This window comes from Rhineura floridana, chromosome 7, assembly GCF_030035675.1.
Source record: "Rhineura floridana isolate rRhiFlo1 chromosome 7, rRhiFlo1.hap2, whole genome shotgun sequence".
NCBI classification, from domain to species: domain Eukaryota; kingdom Metazoa; phylum Chordata; class Lepidosauria; order Squamata; family Rhineuridae; genus Rhineura; species Rhineura floridana.
Window position 1 is genome coordinate 106,794,920 of NC_084486.1, and position 22,133 is coordinate 106,817,052.

Genomic DNA, 22,133 nt, shown 5'->3' on the forward strand with positions numbered 1-22,133 from the left:
CTCTCTCTCCAGCATCTCTCTCTTTCTCCAGCCTCTCTCTCTTTCTCTCTCTCCAGCATCTCTCTCTTTCTCCAGCATCTCTCTCTTTCTCTCTCTCCAGCATCTCTCTCTTTCTCCAGCCTCTCTCTCTCTCTCTTTCTCCAGCATCTCTCTCTTTCTCCAGCCTCTCTCTCTTTCTCTGTCTCTCTCCAGCCTGCTACCCACAGCAGCAGTGGACGCCGGACGGGGCCAGCTCCTTCTTAGCCCCGAGGACGCCCGGCCGCTTCACCCCTCGTGCTGTGGGCGGCGCGCCCAGTGGCGACCACAGCAGGAGGGAGAATGACAGCGCCGTGCTCGCCCGACCGGCCTTTTAAGCAGTGCCCGCCTCAAGCGCCCAGGGCCAGCCCCTCATTGCCGCTCCCGCCCGCCCCTGTCCAAGACAGGCTGCTGCCTGGGAAGACAGAGCCCGCCCCGGCGGCACCAGCTCTCCCTGCCTCAATGACAAAGGGTGGGAAGGCAGCCAATGAAAAGCCGGAGATCAGCCAGTTTAAGCAAAGTATTGCCGGAGGCCGGAGACGGCCCCTTTTTCCCTGAAACTCCGGCCAAAAACCGGAGACCTGGCAACCCTAGGCTGATGGAAGTTGTAGTTCCAAAAAGTAACTTTTCCAAGCTCTGCAGCTTTGTAAGCATCACGCTGCCCATGAACAGGCATGCAGCTGCGCTGAAGTGTTCATGGATAGCATGATGCTTACAGGTGAAGTGGAGTTGGCGAGCAAAGCAAGCAGGGGCGGAGCCCCTAGTATAGCAATAAAAATGCTGAGTTAATTTAAAAACTTGTAACAGAATTAAAACACAGAAAGGTCCTCAACTTGGGAGGGACAGAAAAGACCACAAAGAAAGTGCCAAGTGAACCTTTCTGGTAAGGCTGCTCTATAACTGGGGTGCCACTACCAAAAGGTTCCTCTCCCTGATGGCTCCGCAGCCCTCTTCCTTTAGGGGTGCAGTTGGAGCAGGCCTCTGAAGAGGATCTCAAATTTTAGATAGGTGCATATGGCAGAATGGACTCTTTCAGATATATATATGTGCATAACTAAATGAACATAAGCATGTGTGTCTCTGTGCATGATCACAAATCCCTAAAAAAAACCCAGGGTTCCCAGTTGCATGGACCGAGAATCCTACATATGTACAACTGTATGTGTGCTGGCTGTCTTCAAATGAGCATGTGAAGGCCTTATGGTAGAGTTTATTGCCACAATCCTGCTCTTTCCAATCCACATTCATTTTATACCCAAATGTTCTTTGAAAAGTGTTTGAGGAAAATAATGAACCAAGGATCTGCAAACAGAAATTAATGGTTGTAAGAACCCTCCCTGAAAACGGCTGAGTTATAAATGGAAAAAAAGATTTAAGCACTTGAAATCAGTCATAGCTGGAAGCCTATTGACATTATCTAATTCCAATTTTTTATTATCTAGCATGTTGAAAAAAACCTCTCCTCCTTTTTTTTTGTGGGCATGGAGTTTATATTGTGTTCTGGTTTAAGGCGTGTCACAACATTACAGTGTTCTCTAGTGATGCTTGTGTAGTTTTATTGCCAACTTCAATCTAACAAAAGAAATTACAAAGGATACAAAGCATAGGAGTTTTGTGCTAATGGCACCCTCTACTGGAAACATGGACATTACCCAAGTACAACACAGTTCCAGTTGGATTACATTTAGGCTTAGTTTGTACCAAAATGAGGCTTCGTTTTATCAACAGGTTACAAACTTGTGAGACAAAACCATGGGAATCAACGAAAGTCAGGATTCAGACCTAATTCAAACAGCCAATGAGTGATTAAATTATATCACCTGCATGGTGTAATAATGCTTCCCCGTTCACCTACCCATTCCAGGAGGAATCTTTGCTCATAAGAATATAGCTTATCAAGGAGAGGGCTCTGGTTGAACCCCCTAACGTTTCTATGGGAAAAGAATGTTTTTAATATCATGTGATTTCTGCATGTGTAGTCAGAAGTGGTATGCTCTAGAAACAGTTTACTACCTCACATGCCCATTAAGACCCCAGAGAAATAGCTCCAGGAGAATAAATTAGCAAATCATACCATAGAGCAAAGCCATAAAGACAAAATGCAGTTAATTGCCAGGGCCCCTGCAAAATACAGGACTGTGTATTTTCGCCTCCCCCCCCAAAAAAATAACACTCTTGTTTCATGTCATACAGAAATTGCATGGAAACATGGGAAGCTACCTTTTACCAAGTCAGACCATTGACCCATCAAGGTCAGTATTGGCTACACTGACTGGCAGCAGCTCTCCAGGGTTTCAGATAGGGGTCTCTCCCACCTCTACTTACAAGATTCTGGGGACTGAGCCTGGAGCCATTTGCGTTCAGAGCAGATGCTTTAGCACTGAGCGATGGCCCTTGCATAAAAGAGCAAGGAATCATTGTTTAATTTCTAAATAGGTGTTGGGGCTCAACCATAAAAGGAAATCAAGTCCTCTGCTCTTGAAACACTTCTGTAAATTCCAGCTGCCTATGGAGGAATTCTGTCCATTTTCTGGGATATGCTTTCTGGTACTACTATTAGCGCTGGTGTTGTTCCTGTTTTATATGTTCTAAGGACATCCTTTCCTAAAAATAGGTACCAGGGTACCTTACTGCACTCAGGACAGGCTTACTTTAATCCTTATAGTTATACTTTCCATGAAGCAAGAAGATCCTAGGCCTTTTCCCCTCTTGCACTTGAATTTTACTTTGGCCTAAGATGTAATGGCCTTGGATTGACATTTGGTGCTTGGCATATACTGTAAAATAGATGGCCAATGGGCTGCAATGTGACCAGCTTTATCGTGTAATCTTATTCCATCTATGGTCATACACCACCATAACAGCTAGACTAGACTTTACCCCTCCAAAAAACAAAGGTGTTAATTTACTTTGAAAGTCAGAACATTTTGGGGGAGGTGTCAGCAGAAATTTGTCATTTTTGTGGGTAAATGTTTCCCTCCTGAAGTACGATCAGAGAACTAAGTACATCAGTCAGTAAGTAGTAATCAACTTAATGATTGTCTAATAGCTAAATTAGGAGAGTGACTCTTAATCATGCAATAAGATGCCAATAGACTAGCGCTGAAATCCAAGCTCAAAGAAATGCACTTTGATTACACTTCACATTTTTGAAGGTCTAATTATCTTTTCAAAGTCTTCTTGATGTTTTTTCTGCCCTGAACAGTAACATATACTATATACAGCATAATAATAAAGCAAGTGGGAGATGAAAATATATTTAGGTATTATATCCCAGGACTCATTTAAAGGTAAAAAGATATACGTTTATGGTTTATACCAGGACCAGGGAACCTTTTTCAGCTTGAGGATCACATTTCCTCATGGGCAACCTCCCAAGGGCCGTATGCAAATGGTGGGTGGGGCCAGATACAAAAGTGGGTGGAGCAATGGATGCAGCTCTTATCTCTGCAGAGGAGGAAGTCAGAGGTTTCTACATACACACCCTACATATGCACAAATCTCTTCACCCTACATCCAAGCATGCAAGAGGCATTATCACAGTTCAAGAACCCATTCCAGCCACGCAAAAGCACTCAAGAAGGATACACAGCAAGATCAGAGAGGGATGCGGTCTGGGAAGAGTAATGAGGGCCAAACAGAGATGCCTGGAGGGCCACATTTGGTCCCTGGGCCTGAGGTTCCCCACCCCCAGTATGCACAACTGCAGAGCTCCAGTGACCAGAGTGATTTAACAGTCAGCCCCTCTTCCCATGGAATTCTGGGGATTGTAGCTCTGTGAGGAGAACAGGAGTCTCCTAGCAACTCTCAGCACCCTTCACAAATTACACTTCCCTGGATTCTTTCGGGGAAGCCATGCCTGTTTAAAGTGCAATAAATGTCTGGTATGGATGTGGCCGGTGACAGCTTTGGTTTGAGTGGGAGACTATATGTATCTGCTGTAGAATAAAAAGGTGGGGGTAACTCAAAAAACTATGAAACTGTTTACAATGTTTTCCTTTGGAAAAGAAAGGGGCTTTCCCTCTGCCCAGTGCCCACCCACCAAATCTCCTCTCCCCCCTCCCCCCTACTCTGCCCCTACGGTAATTGCAGGTGTTGCCACCAGTCACCATATGCTCTGAGGCACATGTTACCAATTCTTCCAAGCTACACAGGAAGTGGATTGGACTGTGAAAGACTAACCCAAATTGTGTTTGCATTGTTACATATTTGTAGGGAAGTACAATATCTCAGAGAGGAGGTCAGTTCTCCTGCTTCCCTGGTGCATTCACTATGGCAGCTTTTCCCCCTGCTTTTTAAAGTTTGATAGAAATATTTGTTGGCTATAGGTACATTCTTAAACTGCAAGGGTTTTTTGCCTATTAGTGAATACCGCTTTAAATGGTAGTGGCTTCTGTCAGGACCCCACCTGGGTCACCGCCTTGTCACGGTCCCACCTCAGGGTCCTGGTCTCAAAGCAGTTCTCTCACCGGCTCTAGCAAAGATCTCACAAGATCCCACTGCTAGGCAGCACCACCAGACACTCCCTGTAAACAATAATGCCTTGAGACTGTGCCTTAACTTTGTGTCTGGGTGCACTTGCAGGCCTCAACCCCCCCTGTATATTTGTGCCTATAAAGATTACAGACCTGGGTTACTCTGGATACCTGATGATGTTACACTATCTCTTCACGGCTGCCACCATTGATACTGTTTCCCAACCTTGGTATATGCCCTGCTCACCCTTCTGGTCTGTGTAAACCCAGCCAAGGATCAGGCGTTTTGGTAAACCAAGAGATATTTATTTATATACACAGGGAATAACAAGATTACTTAAAGTTATGGTCAACAAGCATGTGGTTTCATAAGATGCGTTACTCTTTATGTTTCTAGTCATCAATAACCTGCCTCACTACCCGCCTAATCCAATTCACCCAACAACCCTCTCAAAGCCTCACAAAAACCCAACCAACCGAACTTCCCTCTCAACTGTCATCCTCTCATTTATACCTTCAGACACTCAAACGCTCAGCCAATCATAATACAACAATCATCAACATTCCAAGCCATGTACTCCCCCCTCACTCAGTCTACTTACCACATATACTCTAATAAACCCGCACTTACCATATTTACAGTATTATTATACAGCCACGAGAGTGGCTGTATACTATAGTCAGTAGGGATTTTTCACGTTCTACCATGTTAAATGAAAATACCCCCCACCCCTTTCTGGTGCTTTGTATAGTCCCAATTCAAAGCAAAAACTTACAAGGCTTATACTGTTGGATTCAGAATCGCTTGCTCTACAACTCTGGAAGTTTTCTTGGTGATACACAACCCCCCCACGGAGAATCCACAAGTTAAAGTGAAAAACAGGAGGAAAAAAAACTAGAAGCCGTTTGGACTTTTTTTCCTTGAAATTGACATAATCTGTTGTCCTTGACTACAGCTCAGAGATGACTCTAAGGTATCCCTAATCAATTGCCCGAGCTTGCCCCAAACACTGTACTTCATCTGAAGTAAGTTTCAATTTAAAAAACGGCATGGTTTATTTTTAATTAAGTGATTAAAAATGCCTTAGAGTGGGTTATAACGTACCGCATGCGCAAAAGAAAGACTTCTTTCATCTTACTCTTCCTCCCCTTCCCCTTCCCCTTCCAGTTACTTGGAGGAAGCAGGGGAAGTCTGCTCCTGTGATTGGTGGGCAACAGACATGTGACTCACACTGGCCTTCTGCTGAGCTTGCTCTGTGTGATTAAGAAAGAGAGAGAGAGAGAGAGAAAATGGCCGAAAATGAAGGGAGAAAGCAGCAGCAGATGGGAGGTGAGTGGGAAAGAGTTAAAAAATGGGGGAAGGACTTTCTTTCTGTTCTTCTCCAGTCCTGTTTTAAAGCAATTAGGCAGGGCTTACTTAGGTATTACAGTTTTTTATTATGTAGGAAACTAATACTGATTTGTTTAAAATTAATACTGATTTTTTGCAATGACCAAGTGGTTTAACAATAAAGTATTATATGGGCTGTATGTATTTATACATCTGCAGTGTGTGTGTGTAGTCTTTCTAACAACTCTGTGATTGGGTTGGTGATTGGAAACCAAGACAACTCACAACAAGAAATAAATCCCTTTAAAATCCAATAACCAAAAAGCAAGAATAAACAGTTGGAAAACAGCCTAAAGAGGCATGATTCTGAATTTTGGGTTGGGTGAATGAAGTTTACTTATAATTTGATTTATATCCTGCCCTTCCTCCCAGTAGGAGCCCAGGACGGGAAACAAAAGTACTAAAAGCACTTTAAAACGTCATAAAAAACAGACTTTAAAATCCATTAAAACATCTTTGAAAACCTTTTTAAAAAGCTTAAAAATATATTTTTTTAAAAAAAAGAAAAGGCTTAAAAAAGCAATTCCAACACAGACTCAGACTGGGATAAGGTCTCAGCTTAAAAGGCTTGTTGAAAGAACAAGTTCCTTATCACTTGAGGCTGTAGTTCTCTGCACACTTCCCAGTTTAGTAAGCCCCATTGAATACATTAGGACTTGCTTCTGAGTAAACAAACATTGGATTGCACTATAAATATATTTACAGATTGTGTAATTAATAAACATATTTGATAGTCATGTTTATATAAATATTTCTTCATACTGTGTCCCAATAAGTATTTGATTTCACACTATTGTTGTAGATGATTTTTTCTCTACATTTTAAGTGTGCCCTTCTTCCTTGGGGTGGTCATGGTACTCTGTTGTTTTCATCTTGAGGGGAGGATAGGCTGAGAGATGGTGAGTAGCACATGGTCACCCAGTATACTTTATAGCTCATTTCCATTTTGAAAAATTAATTAAAATGATTTACATGCAGGCAAAGTTGATGAAGTAGATCAACACATTTAAAGCACATCCAACTCACATTTAAAGCCCATGACTTCGCCTAAAGAATCCTGGGAAGTGTAGTTTCCCCCTCACAGTTATAGTTCTCACCACCCTTAACAAGTGAAAATTCCCATGATTCTGTGGTGGGATTCATGTGCTTCAAATGGGTGTTGAATGTGCTATAAATAAATGTTGTAGGCATGATGTGCATTCAAGAGTGAATTGCAAAGAAATTTTTTTAAACAGGGGGAGGGTTGTAGCTCATCGTTAGGGCATATGCTTTGCATACAAGGTCCAAAATTCAATTCCTGGAAAAGACTATTGCCTGGAATCCTGGAGAACCAATGCTAGTCCATGTCATGAGCTCCTGGCTCTCTGGGAACGACTTCATTTCCTAGAGGCCAAGGTGGCAGACCTGGAAAAGCTGAGAGAGGCAGAGAGGTGTGTGGAGGAGGCCTCAAGGGACGTTATAGCTGTGTCCCACTCCAGTGGTGATAGCTCTCCTGCTATCATGGAGAACGATGGTCTCGGGGAAGGAGAGCATCCAGCTGAGGAAGAGGGAAATGATCCCTTAAAAGGGACCCATTCCTTGGGGGATGAGCAGCTATCCTCTCGTGCCGAGGATATATCTCCAGGGGGTGGAGGGATCCTTGCAGTGGGTGATTCGATCATTAGGAACATAGACAGTGGGGTGTGTGATGGGCGTGTAGACCGCAAGGTGTTTTGCCTGCCTGGTGCGAAGGTTGCGGATATCGCCCATCGTTTAGATAGTTTGGTAGACAGTGCTGGGGAGGAGTCAGTGGTCGTGGTGCACATTGGCACCAACGACATGGGGAAATGCAGCCGTGAGGTCCTGGAAGCAAAATTTAGGTTGCTAGGTAGGATGCTGAAAGCCAGGATCTCCAAGGTGGCTTTCTCTGAAATGCTACCGGTTCCACGCGCAGGACCAGCCAGACAGGCCCAGCTTTGCAGTCTCAATGCGTGGATGAGACGATGGTGTCGGGTGGAAGGGTTTAGATTTGTTAGGCACTGGGGAACATTTTGGGACAAGCCGGGCCTGTACAAAAGGGACGGGCTCCACTTGAACCAGAATGGAACCAGACTGCTGGCACTTAAAATTAAAAAGGTAGCAGAGCAGCTTTTAAACTGACTGAGGGGGGAAACCCGACAGGAGCTGAGAAAGGTCCGGTTCGGAATAAACCTCCCCCCTGGGATAAAAACCAAAGAAATGATGAAATTTTAAAAGGGGTAGGCCTAGAAGTAGGCATTGTGAGAGCAGGGGCACAGGATATAAATTCAGAAGAGCAAAATTACCACAGGCCTAACCACAAGTGCCAAAGACACTTGAAGAGAGACACTGCTTACAAGTGCCTGTACGCTAATGCTAGGAGCCTGTGAACCAAAATGGGAGAACTGGAGTGCTTGGTCTTAGAGGACAGCATTGATATAGTGAGCATAACGGAGACCTGGTGGAATGGAGAAAACCAGTGGGATACGGTTATCCCTGGATATAAACTATATCGGAAGGACAGGGAAGGACGTATTGGTGGCGGAGTCGCTCTATACGTGAAAGAAGGCATTGAATCCAGCAAGCTCAAAACCCCAAAAGAGGCAGACTCCTCCACAGAATCATTGTGGGTGGTGATACCATGCCCCAGGAGGGACTTAATACTGGGAACGATCTATCGTCCCCCTGATCAAAATGCTCAGGGAGACCTTGAGATGAGATATGAAATTGAGGAAGCATCCAAACTAGGAAATGTGGTAGTAATGGGTGACTTCAACTACCCGGACATAGACTGGCCGCATATGTTGGTCAGTGAAGCATGCTGTGAGACTCACAGACAGGGTTTTTAGCAAAGAGAGTGAAACCTGAAGCAGAAGGGTTAAACTGTGAGAACAGAGCGCCAGGTTTGCCAAGGTCAGTAGCTGGCTGGGAAGCCTGATAAGGTGGGATGCTTGGAAAAGCATCGGTGTGGGGGAAAAGCTGTCTGTGAAGAGAACTGTGTCTAATGTCTTTGCCTAGTAAAGACTCTTACAAGAAACTTGCCTGGCCTGACTTATTCCTGTTCTATGCGACTCTTGGATTCCATCCTTGTATGATCTATACACGCACACGCCAACAGGGGTTATGGGCCCAGCTTATCATACAAGGTAGCGGGTTCGAGAGCAGTTGACGTGACGTTGGTGCAGAGAGAACCAAAGTGCAAGTAAGAGGCAAGTAAGAGTGGGCAACATGGCTGTAAACCTGTTATCCGGGATGCCGATGGAGAGGCTGAATGCTGTAAACTACTCCAGGTGGAAATGGAGAATGAGAGCAGTTCTGATTAAAGAAGATTTGAATGATGTCATAGAAAACCCCCCTCCGGCAGCTCCTTCAGCAGCGTGGTTGAAGAAAGATGAGAAAGCGAAGGCTTTTATTACTCTGGGGCTGTCTGATTCTCAACTGTTGCTGGTGAGTAATGAGCCGACAGCTAATCAGATGTGGGAGAAGCTAAGAGCCGCTCATGTGCAGCAAACTGCGGGGAGCAGGCTGTGTTTAGCACGGAAACTTTATCAGATGCGTTTTACAGATGAAGTGACTATGACAGAGCATCTGGCTGAATTTCGTAGATTAAATGCTGAGCTGCAAGATAGAGGAGTGCATCATAGTGACATTCAGATGGTCTATATACTGTTATCTTCATTTGATCAAAAATGGGAGGTCATGGTCTCTAGTCTGGAAAATTTACCCGACGGACATCTGAATTTGGACTTTGTAGAACAGAAACTTCAACAAGAGTGGAATAGAAGACAAGAGAATAAGAAAACAGAGTTAAAAGAGACTGTGGCTGTACAACAACAACAAAATCAAAGAAGCAGGCAAGAGAATAAAATATGTTATTTTTGTGGGTCCCGTGGACATATACAGAGACATTGTTTAAAGAAGAGAAATAACAGGGACTTTGGAAGTCAGAGAACAAGCGTGAACTTTGTTACTAAGGAGGACAATAAACTCATTAACTCTAAGTGGCTTCTCGACAGTGGAGCGTCTAATTGCCTAATCACAGACTCTAGTTTATTTTACACTTCAAAGCCAGCGCAGGAGAAGATTTATCTGGCTGACGGATCGACTCAGGACACGATTGCAAAAGGCACGCTCAGGTTGAGTAATTTGGGAACTATATTAACAGATGTGTTATTGGTTTCTGGTTTAAAATATAACATTCTATCAGTAAGAAAATTGGCTCAAATAGGTTGTAAAGTTACATTTGAAGAGGATAGATGTTTTGTGAGAAAGGATGGTGAAATATGCATGCAAGGGAAATTACAGAACCAAATGTTTATGGTTGAGTGCAATCTTGATAAACCCACGTGTGCTTGGATAGGAGTTAATAAAGATAAACATGATAATTGTTTACATGAATGGCACAGAAAATTAGCACATGCACATTTTGAAAAGGTACAAAACACCCCAAAGCATAGTCAAGATTTGAAATTAACACATTGTGAGCATGTGGATGAGTGTGAAGTATGCTATAAAACAAAAATGACTGTGACTCCGGTAAATAAGAGCTGTGAAAGCATGACCACTGAACCCTATCAGCTCATACATGTGGATTTGGCTGGACCTTTCCAGTGCTCAAAAGGTGGAGCAAGGTTTTATTTAGTGATTGTGGATGATTTCTCCAGATTTACACATGTGTTCTTATTGAAAAAGAAAATTGAAGCAGAAGAGAAATTGAAGGCATTTATACAGAGGACAGAGACACAATATGGGGTTGTTATCAAAAATATCAAATCAGATCAAGGTGGGGAATTTACCAGTAATTCATTTAAAACATATTTGGAAAAGAAGGGAATAATACAGAGTCTCACTGCTCCCTTCAGCCCATCCTCCAACGGAACTGCAGAGAGGAGGAACCGGTCATTGCAGGATTTAATGAGAGCCATGCTAGCAGATGCAGATATGAATAACACTTATTGGGGTGAATGTATTCTGTACACTGTTTATATTCAGAACCGTCTCATGCACAGAACAATAGGCATGTCTCCCTATGAGAAACTGACTGGAAGAAAGCCCAGGGTGAAACACATAGAACGTTTTGGGGCAAAATGCTGGGTACATGTTGCAAAACAGAAAACGCATGGTAAATTAGGCTCAAGAGCTCAGGCAGGACGCATTTTGGGATTTCAGAATTCATATTATAGAGTTTGGTTGCCTGAGAAACAACAAGTAGTGTTAAGCAGAAGCATAAAGGTGATAGATAAACCTTGGAGAGACAGTCAAACAGTTATCCTAGATAGTGCAAGCAAGCAGGAAGCAGCAGATGTTCCTTTTGGGCAGCAAATTCCATTAAGAACTGCATTGACTGATCTAATACACGGTGGCAAACGTACTGTAAAAAGGCTGAGAAGTGAAGACATGGCAATGCAAGATACAGAAATGCCAAGTACAAGTGCAGACAAAGGTGCAGGTCCAAGTAAAATAGAGAGTGAGGAAGAAATGGAAATAGATAATGTTAGAAGATCAGAAAGAAAAATGAAAGGTCAACCACCTCAGCGATTCACATTTAATGTAACACAACAGAATAATGAAACAGATAAATATCCAGTAGAATGGGAAAAAGAAGGACCAATAGATAAAGAAACAATGGATCTCATGTGGAAGTTTTGTGTTGAGGAATGAAATATAAATATATTATCAAATAAAAGTGAACAAAATGAATCTGTAAAACTTGTGTGAATAAAGAAATATAGAAACAAAAACTGAATTGAAAAATGTAAATAGAAACTGTAAGAAAACAAACCATGTACTGATATGTATTGTAATGAAAAGTTAATATTGTAGAAATGTAATAATGAACAATGAAGTTTTGTAATCTGTGAGTCTCAGGTGGGGGCTGTTGGTCAGTGAAGCATGCTGTGAGACTCACAGACAGGGTTTTTAGCAAAGAGAGTGAAACCTGAAGCAGAAGGGTTAAGCTGTGAGAACAGAGCGCCAGGTTTGCCAAGGTCAGTAGCTGGCTGGGAAGCCTGATAAGGTGGGATGCTTGGAAAAGCATCGGTGTGGGGGAAAAGCTGTCTGTGAAGAGCACTGTGTCTAATGTCTTTGCCTAGTAAAGACTCTTACAAGAAACTTGCCTGGCATGGCTTATTCCTGTTCTATGCGACTCTTGGATTCCATCCTTGTATGATCTATACACGCACACGCCAACAGCATATGTGTTCCAGTCATGACAAAGAAGCAAAGTTTCTAGATATTCTAAATGACTATTCCCTAGACCAGTTGGTCATGGAACCGACCAGAGGGACGGCAACCCTGGACTTAATCCTCAGTGGGGACCGGGACCTGGTGCGAGATGTAAGTGTTGTTGAACCGATTGGGAGCAGTGACCACAGTGCTATTAAATTAAACATACATGTAAATGGCCAATTGCCAAGAAAATCCAACACGGTCACATTTGACTTCAAAAGAGGAAACTTCACAAAAATGAGGGGATTGGTAAAAAGAAAGCTGAAAAACAAAGTCCAGAGGGTCACATCACTCGAAAATGCTTGGAAGTTGTTTAAAAACACTATATTAGAAGCTCAACTGGAGTGCATACCGCAGATCAGAAAAGGTACTGCCAGGGCCAAGAAGATGCCAGCATGGTTAACGAGCAAAGTCAAGGAAGCTGTTAGAGGCAAAAAGTCTTCCTTCAGAAAATGGAAGTCTGGTCCGAATGAAGAAAATAAAAAAGAACACAAACTCTGGCAAAAGAAATGCGAGAAGACAATAAGGGATGCTAAAAAAGAATTTGAGGAGCACATTGCTAAGAACATAAAAACCAACAACAAAAAATTCTATAAATACATTCAAAGCAGGAGACCATCTAGGGAGGCGATTGGACCCTTGGATGATAAGGGAGTCAAAGGTGTACTAAAGAACGATAAGGAGATTGCAGAGAAGCTAAATGAATTCTTTGCATCTGTCTTCACAGTGGAAGATATAGGGCAGATCCCTGAACCTGAACTAACATTTGCAGGAAGGGATTCTGAGGAACTGAGACAAATAGTGGTAACGAGAGAGGAAGTTCTAAGCTTAATGGACAATATAAAAACTGACAAATCACCAGGCCCGGATGGCATCTACCCGAGAGTTCTCAAAGAACTCAAAGGTGAAATTGCTGATCTGCTAACTAAAATATGTAACTTGTCCCTCGGGTCCTCCTCCGTGCCTGAGGACTGGAAAGTGGCAAATGTAACGCCAATCTTCAAAAAGGGATCCAGAGGGGATCCCGGAAATTACAGGCCAGTTAGCTTAACTTCTGTTCCTGGAAAACTGGTAGAAAGCATTATTAAAGCTAGATTAACTAAGCACATAGAAGAACAAGCCTTGCTGAAGCAGAGCCAGCATGGCTTCTGCAAGGGAAAGTCCTGTCTCAGTAACCTATTAGAATTCTTTGAGAGTGTCAACAAGCATATAGATAGAGGTGATCCAGTGGACATAGTGTACTTAGACTTTCAAAAAGCGTTTGACAAGGTACCTCACCAAAGGCTTCTGAGGAAGCTTAGCAGTCATGGAATAAGAGGAGAGGTCCTCTTGTGGATAAGGAATTGGTTAAGAAGCAGAAAGCAGAGAGTAGGAATAAATGGACAGTTCTCCCAATGGAGGGCTGTAGAAAGTGGAGTCCCTCAAGGATCGGTATTGGGACCTGTACTTTTCAACTTATTCATTAATGACCTAGAATTAGGAGTGAGCAGTGAAGTGGCCAAGTTTGCTGACAACACTAAATTGTTCAGGGTTGTTAAAACAAAAAGGGATTGTGAAGAGCTCCAAAAAGACCTCTCCAAACTGAGTGAATGGGCAGAAGAATGGCAAATGCAATTCAATATAAACAAGTGTAAAATTATGCATATTGGAGCAAAAAATCTTAATTTCACATATACGCTCATGGGGTCTGAACTGGCGGTGACCGACCAGGACAGAGACCTCGGGGTTGTAGTGGACAGCACGATGAAAATGTCGACCCAGTGTGCGGCAGCTGTGAAAAAGGCAAATTCCATGCTAGGGATAATTAGGAAAGGTATTGAAAATAAAACAGCCGATATCATAATGCCGTTGTATAAATCTATGGTGCGGCCGCATTTGGAATACTGTGTACAGTTCTGGTCGCCTCATCTCAAAAAGGATATTATAGAGTTGGAAAAGGTTCAGAAGAGGGCAACCAGAATGATCAAGGGGATGGAGCGACTCCCTTACGAGGAAAGGTTGCAGCATTTGGGGCCTTTTAGTTTAGAGAAAAGGCGGGTCAGAGGAGACATGATAGAAGTGTATAAAATTATGCATGGCATTGAGAAAGTGGATAGAGAAAAGTTCTTCTCCCTCTCTCATAATACTAGAACTCGTGGACATTCAAAGAAGCTGAATGTTGGAAGATTCAGGACAGACAAAAGGAAGTACTTCTTTACTCAGCGCATAGTTAAACTATGGAATTTGCTCCCACAAGATGCAGTAACGGCCACCAGCTTGGACGGCTTTAAAAGAAGATTAGACAAATTCATGGAGGACAGGGCTATCAATGGCTACTAGCCATGATGGCTGTGCTGTGCCACCCTAGTCAGAAGCAGCATGCTTCTGAAAACCAGTTGCCAGAAGCCTCAGGAGGGGAGAGTGTTCTTGCACTCAGGTCCTGCTTGCGGGCTTCCCCCAGACACCTGGTTGGCCACTGTGAGAACAGGATGCTGGACTAGATGGGCCACTGGCCTGATCCAGCAGGCTCTTCTTATGTTCTTATGTTCTTATGTTCTTATGTTCTTATGTTCATGAGTACTGAGTTAGATGGTACAAAATGGCCTGAGTCAGTATAAGGCAGATTCCTTGGTTCCTAAAAGTGAGAAGAGACTCAAGGGCCACAGTGACTCCAACATTTATTGATGTATTTTTATTTGCAACATTTATATACCGCTTTAGTGTAAAAAATCTCAAAGGTGTTTACAGAAAGACTTAAAACAATAAAATTATTGCCAAAAGCATTAAGGACAGATATTTTTAAAAGTTCAAAATAATAAAACCAACAATGAGTTAAAAACAGATTTAAAAACACAATAGCTTCTACATGCCTGGAGAGGCTTGCCTCAAGAAAACTGATTTTAGCAGGTGCTGAAAAGAGGCGTCTGCCTAATGTCAGTAGGCAAGGAGTTCCAAAGCATAGGTGCTGCCACTTTACAGGACTGATTTCTTACAAGTGCAGAACAAGTACTATGTGGCACCCATAACATGGAAAGCACAGCTTGAACTTGGCCTGGTAGCAAATCAGCAACCAATGCCGATTTCAGAGCAGAGGTGTAATGTGCTGATAGGATCTCACTCATGTCAGCAATCGTGCTGCAGCATTCTGCGTTAACTGAAGTCCCCAGGTCAGGTTGTGCTGCATGGGGATTTCTGTGACCTTGGCTGACTGGCTGCTGGGATTTTTTTAGTTTTGGTTTTTGGTTATGAATCCTGACTGGTTGTGGGATGCGGAGTTTTCTGCCTTATTCATAGGAATGTTGTTGTGGTTGGTATGGTATTGCATTTAGGAAAGTGTTACTGGCTTTTGTGTTGTTGTTTTTTCTATTTGCATTTCACTTATCTTTAACCTCACTCTGTTACAGCCATAGAAGCAACAGCAGTGGTTCCATGTGCTCAGGACAATCCCCTAAACCAACTGGTGATGCACCTTGTTGGTTGCATGACAGTTTGCCCAATAGTGGTAAAACAGAATTCATATATTTGGAAGTGTGGCTGCAACTGTTGTTCCCAAGCTGCTGCTTATGAAAGTAGACCAAACCATGTGTGTTTTCTCTCTGTCCATTATTGCTCACTGGAACTGGGTTGGCTGTCAAAGTGAGTTTATAGCAGTCCACAGGGTAGACAGAAAGGCTAGAGAACCTTCTTGCTCTTACTCATTTCTCAGACCTCTTTCTGAAGGGTCAAATCTGTTAAGAATTTTGGAGCAGCCATGTTAAAAGATACGGGCAGGGCACTGCAGGCAGGGGGTTGCCAACCCTGTTTGGATATGGATGTCTTTGCAGAGGATCCATAGTCAAGGTTTACCAACATCACAATCCATACTATATCTACTCAGAAGTAAGTCTTGTTGAGTTCTGTGGTGCTTAGTCCATTAGTAAGTGTGTTTAGAATTGCTGCCTTTGGGGACATCCATCTTTACTCCTGAGTGTTCCCATCTAACATCTCCACAACACTAGGCTCCTTTCTTCCTACAATGGCCTTCTGGTGACTGGCGTGGGGGCACTTAAACCCTTCTTGCTGAAAGCAAATGGGCTAGATTAAATGTTCCCTACCCGGGCTTCATATTTTAGCTAAGATTTCTGTCTTAATTTTCAATCAGAAAATTTTTTTTTCATTGTATGCTCTACACAGCTGTGATTGATGCTTAATGTATCATGCTTAATGGCAACACTAGGGCCCATCCCTGTGACATCACTCAGGCACACCCCCTGACATCACTCAGGAGTACCTCCTCTGGCTCACCCCTGAAATTTCAGGGTTTGGGATGCTTCTGACCTGGCAACCCTAATTCCCGCCTTCCATTGTTCTTAGCCAATGAGAGATACCACAGTTGTCCTAGAAAAATGAAGAATTTTAGTCTGCTTGCATGCTGCATCTGCAGAATCTAGCAGGTTAGAAAACTGCACATGCCCACTTGATCAACACATGCAGCTGCTCCACCCCTTACCCATACACTTTCTGGTTGTGTCAGCAAGTAGAAGCAGCTTTCATCTCAGTTGCCTGTTTCTCAGGATATGTGTCTTAAGTGGTGAATGCAATGGGAGGGTCTGCCTGTCATCATGGAGGGTGGAATAAAAGGGTTTGATTCCACTAAACGCTCCCTCCCGTGAACAGATACAAGATATAAAAGCAAACCTCTCTGTAGAAAAGGCAGTGATACTAGCATTTGCATTTTTCAGCCCTGTACCCACCTTGTTAAATGGTGCTTACTCCTAAGTAAAGTTGCATTGGAATGCAGCCTCACTCACCCTGTTGCCTGACAGAGCCTCTGTTCAGCAATTCAGAAAAGGCTAAAAAGTATTTTTGATACATACCCTTCTTCAAAATGACTGCCAGGCATCTCTCCACCAAAGATCACCCTGCTTCCATCTCCCCAGGGATGGATATGTGTGTGTGTGTGTGCATGTATACCTACACACATGTGTATATATATACATACACACAGAGGCGCTCCCTCTCTCTATGCATACATTCAATGCAGTGGGGGGTGTAACCTTCCCCCCCTTAAGGAATGGAACAGCTACCCTGTCTAATGCTACCACAGCTTGCCAGGTCTCTAGAATTCACTGCATTTTTATTTTCTTTTTTAAAAAAGGTGCCATCACCTAGGTCTCCATCATGTTCTAGCCTTTATCATAGAAGGCTCCATTTCCCCTCTCTCTGATCGGATATGTGACAATCGGTGTACTAAAGACACTTCTTACATGCTCAGACATGCTCCCTTTAGATAAGATGATTGACAGAGCTGATAATATTGAAATCTTGATTTCTATTTGCGTTAAAAGTTGTATGATTTTTATAGTGCTGCATTGACTTGTTTTATGTTTGTTATGTTTTTATTGTTTTTACATTGATTGTGCATTTTTATTGTTTTTACTATGTTTGTAAGCTGCCCTGAACTCCGTTTTTAACAGTGGAAAGGCAGGATATAAATCCTCTTAATAAATAAATGTTCCATAATAGGCATTTAAGTTTGAAAATGAATGATTTTTTTAAATCTTCAAATCCTCCCCCAGTTTTTGGTGGTAATTGCTAGGCACAAAACAAAACTGGACAATGAACTTTAATATGATTAATTTGCCTAATCAGGACATTATTTGCATATTATGCAAATTATGCAACTAATTTATAATTTGCATTATATGCAAATCAGCTTGCCCGGATTTGTGGAATTGGCATAAGCAGCCCTACATGTGACTCACACTGGCCTTCTGGTCAGCGTTGCTCTTCCCCCGTGCTTTGTGTAAGGAAGCACGAGGGAGGAAATGGACAGCCAGACAGTTAGGAGAGAGAGAAAGAGAAAAATGGATGGTGGAGGGAGAAAGGCACAGGGCAAGGATGATGGAGAAGGCAGCAGCAGAATGGAGGTGAGTGACAGTGATGTGTGTGTGTGTTCCCACCCCTGCTGTCTCCCACAACCTGCTCTTTCCTCTGGCTCAATCGCCCTGCCACCCCCACCCCCTATCCTTAAATGGGTTTATAAATGACAAAAGCTCAAATACTTTTTGTTTGCAGTGTGTGTGGCTGTTTGACCTGTGCTCATAACATTGTTGTAGTTATTTTGAGATTGTATGAGACTCTTTGTGTGTAACACTTTAATCCTGAATTTAGCTCTTGGATCTTAAATATCTCTCTCTCTCTCACACACACACACACACACACACACGCACGCGCACGCGCACGCACGCACGCACACACGCACGGTGGAGCAGTGGGGAGGGGTGGATATAGTGCTGGAGAATGCATAGGTTGGGTTAGGTTTTATTATTATTTTAATGTATTTGTATGTTTTTATTTTGTACATCACCCAGAGTGGCTGGACAGCCAGCCAGATGGGCGACTAATAAATTTAATAAATAAATAAATAGGTTACAGCAGCCATGTTACAGCAACCCTGCAAAGTAGCCTAGTATGGCTGTACAGATATTGGGGGGGGCTGAGAGGGAGTTGTGTATGTCAACCTTGAAGTGTAGTCCAGTGTTGTTCAGTCTCTTGGTTTTGTGTTTTTTCTTTTTCTTTTTTGAAAAGAACTTTTAAATTGACTGTAGCAGCAGATTTATTTCTTTAATCTATTAAATTTATATCCCACCATTCCTCCTAGAAGGAGCCCAGGGCGGCAATGGGTGGAGGGATCATTGCTTTCCCACTCATGGGAGAAAAGTAGAGGCTTCATGTGTTTGTGTTGATGCTGGTGGTATAAATCCTTAAATGGGTTTATAAATGACAAATGCTCAAATGCTTTTTGTTTGAAGTGTGTGTGGCTGTTTGACCTGTGCTCATAACATTGCTGTAGTTATTTTGAGATTTGATGCGACTCTTTGTTTTTAACACTTTAATCTTGAATTTAGCTCTTGGTTGTTTAATCTTAAATCTCTTTCACTCACACACTATCTGAAATTAGTCCTGTGTTGAAGCCCCCATCTGAAATTAGTGCTGTCTTGGCCACTGCTTTCCACTTTTGTGAAAGCCTTTGGTGTATAGGGAAGAGGCATTTTCATTTTCATCTTTTGCAGAGAACAGAAGGTCTTCATCAAACATTTGCAGGGGCATCAAATATTTGCAGTTAGTGTAATACCGTATTACACTAATGAGGTGGCCAAGTGGTTTTTCTGTTTGTGACCAGTAGTGCAGTAGCAAATTAAAAAGTGCAGGGTCTCTTCATGATAGTCACAGCCATGCCCCTCCTTCTTTTTTTGCTGCTGCGTTGAGAATAAGATCCTTTTTAATGCCTTCTCCTATAACAATAGACGTCCCTAGCTCAGTATTGACTGACAAGATTTCAGATAAGGATCTCTCCCAGCCCTAATTGGAGACCCTGGGTATTGAATGTGGGGACTTTTGCATGCAAAGCATGTTCTCTGCCACTAAGCCATGACCCTCTTGTAAAGGTAAAGGCATTCTTGATGGTAATATAACATTTAAAATACACTGCTGAACTATTTCTGTTACTGCTGGTGCTAATTTGCACAGGATCCCATCTCTTACCTCCCGGATTAAAAAGCAGGGAAATTCACTAATATGCAAAAAACCTTGCGGTTTAAGAATGTACCTATAGCCAACAGATATTTCTATCAAACTTTAAAAAGCAGGGAAATTGGGCAGCTATAGTGAATGCACCAGGGGAGCAGGAGACCTGAACTCCTCTCTGAGATATTGTACTGCCCTACAAATTGGTCAAAATGCAAATACCATTTGGGTTGGTCTTTCACAGTCCAATCCACTTGCTGTGTAGCTTGGAAGAATTTGGTAACATGTGCCTCTGAGCATATGGTGAGTGGTGGCAACACCTGCAATCAGCCCAAATAACAGAAACAAGACATGTGCTGTGCTGATCTTGTTTTAGCAGGGAGGAAGCAACATTATTCAGACAGTTGATATAGTTCAGATGGTCACTTTGAATAGGTCTGATTTCCTTTGCAATTTTAGTGAAGCTTTCTATAGGAAATCATTTTCTTTTGTTTCTATTTCTGCAAATATGTGAAGTACAGCCACACTTTGCAAAATTTACACTAAAAAAACTCCAAACATAATAATGGCACTGACTTCTGCAGAATAGTCTCCAGTGGACCTCAGGAGTGTGTCAATTTGCACAAGATAAAACAGTGGGAGGTGAAATATATTCTAACAAAATGCTAGGTGTGCTCTATGTTTTTAATTGACCGTGCCTACCTTGCCTTAAATGAAGTGGTATAAACATAGCAGCCTGAAAACATGCATCCTCTTTTCCCCAACAGCTAGAGTCACTGCTGAAGTAGCAACATATTAGAATTAGGCTGGTTTTACATCAAACTACAGTTTCAGATTCCACTGTTAATGCACCCAAAATAGAAATAGAAATTAACCTCCAATTTGAAACACAAAAGGCTGTCTTCACCATCATATGACACTGACCACTAAAAAGGCTTTGAAATTAATTAAAAAACAATTGACACAGATTTCTGGGATGAATAATGAGGAAAATAAAATGTTCTAGTTTAGATTCTCTGTACAAATAGTAGTAACACAGAAAAGAAGCAAAGTAAGAAGAACAGCAACAAACATACAAAAATATAATTATCTGTCTTTGGAGATGGCAGGTGTTGCCACCACTCACCATATGCTCAGAGGCACATGTTACCAAATTCTTCCAAGCTACACAGCAAGTGGATTGGACTGTGAAAGACCAACCCAAATTGTGTTTGCATTTTGACCAATTTGTAGGGCAGTCCAATATCTCAGAGAGGAGTTCAGGTCTCCTGCTCCCCTGGTGCCTTCAATATAGCTGCCCAATTTCCCTGCTTTTTAAAGTTTGATAGAAATATCTGTGGGCTATAGGTACATTCTTAAACCGTAAGGTTTTTTGCCTATTAGTGAATATATATACATGGACATCACAGCTTCCCACAAAGAATCCTGGGAACTGTAGTTTATTAAGAGTGCCGAGAGTTGTTAGGAGGCCCCTATTTCCCACACAGAGGTACAATTTCCATAGTTCTCTGGGAAGAGGGATTGACTGTTAAACTGTGTAAAGAGTATGATACTGCTTTAAATGTATAGTGCAGATGAGGCCCAAGTGTGCATAAGGCTGCAGCTGGGCAGAGCAATCCAGACTGGGATTGGGAAGCAGCAGGGAAAATGAAGTGGCACATCCACCACAGCATCCAAAGACCTGCTGGCTCATACCAGCCAGAGCAGAAAGTGGGGGGGGGTTCTCCCCATTTTTTGCTACACCATCTCCAGGCTGCCACAGCTGAGGGGTCCTATGGTTTGGTCCCTTTAGGGGGTTTGTGGGGCTCTGGATCCAGTAGGTCCAAAGCTGCTGGCACCTCACACCACTCCATAATGTTCCATTTCAGGGATTTCTGCTAGCTGCTAGCAGCACAGGAATATAGCAAGCTGCCTTACACTGAGTCAGACCAATGGTCCATTTCGCTCAGTATTGTCTACAGTGACTGGCGGTGGCTCTCCAGGATTTTAGGCAGGGCTCTCCCAGCCTTTCCTGGAGATGCTGGGGATTGAACATGAGGCCTTCTGCATGCATGAAAAATGCTCTGCCACTAAGTAATGGCCCTTCACTCACTAAGCTAAAGACCTTTCCAGCAAGGACAGGGTTGATTTAACGGGACAAAGGGAAATCTAGCAAACAGAGCTCTTTACCCCAGTGGGTGACAATGGGGTCTCCATTACATCAGCACAGCCAGTTTTCTTTTCTTTTTGCGGGGGGGGGGCAGAATTGAGTTTGCTCCAAACCCTCTAAAATCGCTTACATGTACTGCAGTAGTACATAACGTAATCTCCTGTCCATCTCAGCAATGAGCAATAAATGAATTTGTCCCAATGAAGAATAATGGGAGAGATAAAGAAAAAAGAATGGTTACAACAGAGAGAAGCTAAAAAATGAACCAGACAGACAAAATGAACAAATATGATCTCTCCAGTGGGCCCTAACATATTTGATTAGCTGTGCTCTATAATTCTTATTAGAAGATGGCTCTATTAAATAATGAATGGATTTAAATTTTTTGTAA